Consider the following 5544-nt stretch of genomic DNA (forward strand, 5'->3'; position numbering starts at 1 on the left):
CCATATGATTTTTGGACCTGAATGCCAAAACATTCAGAAGCTAGAGGTGCTCAACTTGACCCATTTGAAAGTTTACAAAACAGGGTTGTCAAACTGTTTAATGATTTATTGAAAAAAAAAAGTTTAATAAAAATGTCAATTTTCTTTTTGTTTTATGATCAATTATCTAAAATCACTTCAACTCAGATTTTTCAAATATGTTGTAGCTTAGACCCTATTTTACATCATCTGAAATGTTTGTTGTGCCCACCATCGGTTGAGACATGGGCGTCATTTCAATCATAGATATAGAATTCATAGAACGTATTCAAATAATTGACCCCTGCAATTTAGCTGGTACACCATAGACATTCAAATTACATTTAACCTCCAATTACTACCAGAAAGCTGTCCGAAAGCTGTCGAAGGTCAACTTGAATGGGAATGTATATTCTATTATCAATATTTCTATGTTTTCTATGACGGATTGACAGAATAATTTATAACAATGGATATTCCCAATCAAATTTTAATTTCAACTTGATTCACATTTTAGTACATTTACAATGCATTCAGAAAGCAATCAGACCCTTTGACTTTTTCCACATTGTCACGTTACAGCCTTATTCTACACACAATACCCCATAATGAAATAGCGAAAACAGGTTTAGAAATTTTAGCAAATTTATTAAAAATTAAAAACAGAAATGCCTTATTTACATAAGTATTCAGATACTTTGCTATGAGACTCGAAATTGAGCTCAGGTACATCCTCTTTCCACTGACCATCCTTGAGATGTCTCTACAACTTGATTGGAGTCCACCTGTGGTAAATTCAATTGACTGGACATGATTTGGAAAGGCACACACCTGTCTATACAAGGTCCCACAGTTGACAGTGCATGTCAGAGCAAAAAATCAAGCCATGAGGTCGAAGGAATTGTTAGAGACAGGATTGTGCTGAGGCACAAATCTGGGGAAGGGTAACAAAAAATGTCTGCAGCATTGAAAGTCCCCAAGAACAGAGTGGCTTCCATCATTCGTAAATGGAAGAAGTTTGGAAACCCCAAGACTCATTCTAGAGCTGGCCGCCCAGCCAAACTGAGCAACCAGGGGTGAAGGGCCCTTGTCAGGGAGGGGACCAAGAACCCGATGATCACTCTGACAGAGTGTGTGGAATGGTACTGCTCGACCTACAGAAGGCCTTTGATACAGTTAACCACTGTCTTCTAATCTCCAAACTGGAGGCACTGGGGTTAAGCAGTATCCCTCTAGGCTGGGTAAAGTCCTATTTAATCAGGAAGGGAGCAAGTAGTAGAAGGTTAATGGTTCACTTAGGGAAAACTGAAGCAATTATTTTTGGATCCAGACCTAAATTGTGTAGGTCGTCTGAAATCAGAGGAGTTAGGGGGTGAGGTGCTGACTACTAAAACCTCTGTTAGCTACTTGGGATGTATCCTTGAAGGAAGCTTGGGAGGTGTGAGCATGGCCAATAAGGTACTAGGGAAGGTTAATGCCAAGACTAACTTTTTGGAAAATCCAAGCTGCTTGATAAGGACTCCATGAAAGCACTAGCTACAGCCCTCATTCAATGCCATTTTGACTATGCTAGTACTTCCTGGTTTGGGGGCTTATCTAAACGTATGAAGGGGAAGCTCCAGATGTCCCAGAATAAGCTGATCAGGGTAGTATTGAAGGGGAGTCCACGTACTCACATAGGCAGGAGCTGCTTTCAGGAACTAAACTGGCTGCCTGTTGAGGCTAGTGTGTCCCAGATTAGACTAGGTTTGGTTTACAGGAGTATTTATGGTCCTGCGCACAGATATCTAAGTGATTACTTTCCTCGTGTTAGGTATGCACACAATCACAGCACCAGATCAGGTGTTGCTAATGTGTGCTTATACAGGTTCAGGAGTAATGCTGGGAAAGGTATTTCCTTGAATGCTGGAGCCTCAGAAAGGAATGAGTTGCCTCTGCCTATAAAAACAATGTCCTCTCTGGACAGCTTTAAAAATGTTTGATGTCTTCTGTGCCCATATGAATAACCCCTATGATGAGATAGAAGAACATCTATGTTTTTGTTTTATTATTTCACTGCCATGCTGTGTTTGATCTTGTCATCCATCTTGTCTCAAGAGGACCACAATGGAAATAAGTCTCAGACTGTGTTATCCTCAATGATTTTATACATGTGCATGTATGGCTTTTAAGTTTTATGTGTGCTTGTTTTTTTTAAATTGTTGAATTAATAAACTAAATGAGCCCCAGAATTCCTCTGTGGAGATGGGAGAACCTTGCAGAAGGACAAACATCTCTGCAGCACTCCACCAATCAGGCCTCTATGTCATAGTGGCCAGATGGAAGCCACTCGCTCCTCAGTAAAAGACATATGACAGCCTGCTTGGAGTTCACCAAAAGTCACCTAAAGAACTCAGACCATGAAACAAGATTCTCTGGTCTGATGAAATCAAGATTTAACTCTTTGGCATGAATGCCAATTATCACGTCTGAAGGAAACTTGACACCCTCCCTACGGTGAAGTATGGTGGAGGTAGCATCATGCAGCAGGGATGTTTTTCTGCGGCAAGGACTGTGAGACTAGTCAGGATCGAGGGAAAGATGAGAGAGAGTTGAGAGATCCTTGATGAAAACCTTCTCAAAACCAGTTTTTGCTTTGTCATTATGGGGAATTGAGTGTAGGTGAAATTGAGGGGGAAAAACGATTTAAAATCGATTTTAGAACAAGGCTCTAACATAAAATGTAGAAAAAGTGAAGGGTTCTAAATACTTACCAAATGCACTGTAGATAGTGTGGTCTCAATCAAATGGTCCATAGCCTAAATAGCCTATAGGCGCCCTTGATATTGCGCTCCCAGCGGAGAATCAGAGATGAAGGTTAACTCATTCTAAAACTGAGAAATATAATCAATTTCCTCAATTACAAAGGACATGACCCTCCCATGGACTACATTTAAAAAAAAATACTAAAGCCTCCGTTGACTGAAATTGTAAAGAAAAGCATGACCCTACCCCATTTTACTCCAGATACCCATGATGTCAATGTCGACCCATCCCTAATGTTGGAAGATCAGTGTTTATAGAACTATAGGGAGAATAGTGTACAATAGTAGGCTATACACCTTCATACAATTGAAGTCGGAAGTTTACATAAATGAGTTTTAATGACTCCAACCTCAGTGTTTCAACCACTCCACACATCTTGTTAAATTAACAAACTATAGTTTTGGCAGGTCAGTTAGGACATTAATTGCAATGTTAACAGACAGATTATTTCACTTAATCACAATTACAGTCGGTCAGAAGATTACATACACTAAGTTGACTGTGCCTTTAAACAGCTTGGAAAATTCCAGAAAATGTCATGGCTTTAGAAACTTCTGATAGGCTAATTGACATCAATTGAGTGAATTGGAGGTGTACCTGTGGATGTATTTCAAGGCCTACCTTCAAACTCAGTGCCTCTCTTCTGGATATCATGGCAAAAATCAAAAGAAATCAGCTAAGACCTCAGAAAAGAAATGGTAGACCTCCACAAGTCTGGCTCATCCTTGGGAGCAATTTCCAAACGCCTGAAGGTACCATGTTCATCTGTACAAACAATGGTACGCAAGTATGAACACCATGGGACCACGCAGCAGTCATACCGCTCACAAAGACGACTTTGGTGTGAAAAGTGCAAATCAATCCCAGAACAACAGCAAAGGACCTTGTGAAGATGCTGGAGGAAACAGGTACTACAGTATCTATATCCCACAGTAAAACAAGTCCTATATCAACATAACCTGAAAGGCCGCTCAGCAAGGAAGAAGCCACTACTCCAAAACTGCCATAAAAAAGCCAGACGACAGTTTGCAACTGCACATGGACAAAGATCATACTTTTTGGAAAGATGGTCTGATGAAAAAAAAAATAGAACTGTTTGGCCATAATGACCATTGTTATGTTTGGTGGAAAAAGGTGGAAGCTTGCAAGCCGAAGAACACCATCCCAACCGTGAAGCACAGGGGTAGCAGCATCACGTTGTGGGGGTGCTTTCCTGCAGGAGGGACTGGTGCACTTCAAAAAAGATGGCATCATGAGGGAGGAAAATGTGTATATATTGAAGAAACATCAAGTCATCAGTCAGGAAGTTAAAGCTTGGTCACAAATGGGTCTTCCAAATGGACAATGACCCCAAGCATACTTCCAATGTTTTAGCAAAATGGCTTAAGGACAACAAAGTTAAGGTATTGGAGTGGCCGTCACAAAGCCCTGACCTCAATCCCATAGAAAAGTTGTGGGCAGAACTGAAAAAGCGCGTGCGAGCAAGGAGGCCTACAAACCTAACTCAGTTACACCAGCTCTGTCAGGAGAATTGGTCCAAAATTCACCCAACTTAGTGGGAAGCTTGTGGAAGGCTACCCGAAATGTTTGACCCAAGATAAAGAATTTAAAGGCAATTCTACCAAATACTAATTGAGTGTGTTAACTTCTGACCCACTGGGAATGTGATGAAAGAAATAAAATCTGAAATAAATTCTCTATTATTCTGACATTTCACATTCTTAAAATAAAGTGGTGATCCTAACTGACCTAAGACAGGGAATTTTTACTAGGATTAAACGTCAAGAATTGGGAAAAACTGAGTTTAAATGTATTTGGCTAAGGTGTATGTAAACTTCCGACTTCAACTGTATATCGCTTGCACTAACTATGGAACTGTGCAATGACATGGCTAAGTACTGCATCATGCATTGGGTTCAAACTAACGGCTTGTTCTGCGCTGTACAATTTAAATTATGCATAATGGCACAGCATTTCATAAAATTTACGGTGGGAACATTGTCTATTTGCTTCGGTTTGCTGCCATACTGTATGACTGGTTTCACGTCTCCAATGATAAGGTAAAATAAGTGTAATTTATATTTACTATTTCCTTATCCAAAATCATTACTCATTTACCTAGCTCTTATCAAGTTGTAATTTACAGCACAGAAAAAAACCAAGTAGATATCGGTTCCAAGTGGAAATTGCATGTTCGCTTCATCTTATTCACAGTTTCCACCAAGTAAAGGGATGCGGGGGGGGGATTACCTCAGGTGAATAGCACGCTATTCATGCTTGAATACATGTGCATGTGGCTAGGACCAGCACTGCTGACCAGTTGTATTGGTTTTTGTTCAGGAACATAACTAGTTTGAATCAATGTGGTAGTCCACACACTGAAATACCCCTCAGCAAAAACTCTTCAATCGTTTGTTGTATTGATGAGAGAGACTAAACAGGTGACTTGTGCATGTGGCAAGCTAACCTGAAACCACTGGGGTTTCCTGAGAGTGGTGGGGAGGGAGACAGAACCTTTTCACACAGATCCTTTTGATAGCATTGACAAAAATGATACAAAACACCAGTCATGTTTGCCATTTAAATCTCTCAATGCTAAACTATTTGTGCGGAATTGCGAGCTGTAGGAAAAATGGTACACAAAATATCATAATACTTTGAGAAACCATACTTTGAGTAGGCCTACGATAGTCAACAAAAAAATACAGTTCAGTGAATAGA

The sequence above is a fragment of the Oncorhynchus tshawytscha genome, linkage group LG10 (genome assembly GCF_018296145.1).
Source record: "Oncorhynchus tshawytscha isolate Ot180627B linkage group LG10, Otsh_v2.0, whole genome shotgun sequence".
Classification (NCBI taxonomy): domain Eukaryota; kingdom Metazoa; phylum Chordata; class Actinopteri; order Salmoniformes; family Salmonidae; genus Oncorhynchus; species Oncorhynchus tshawytscha.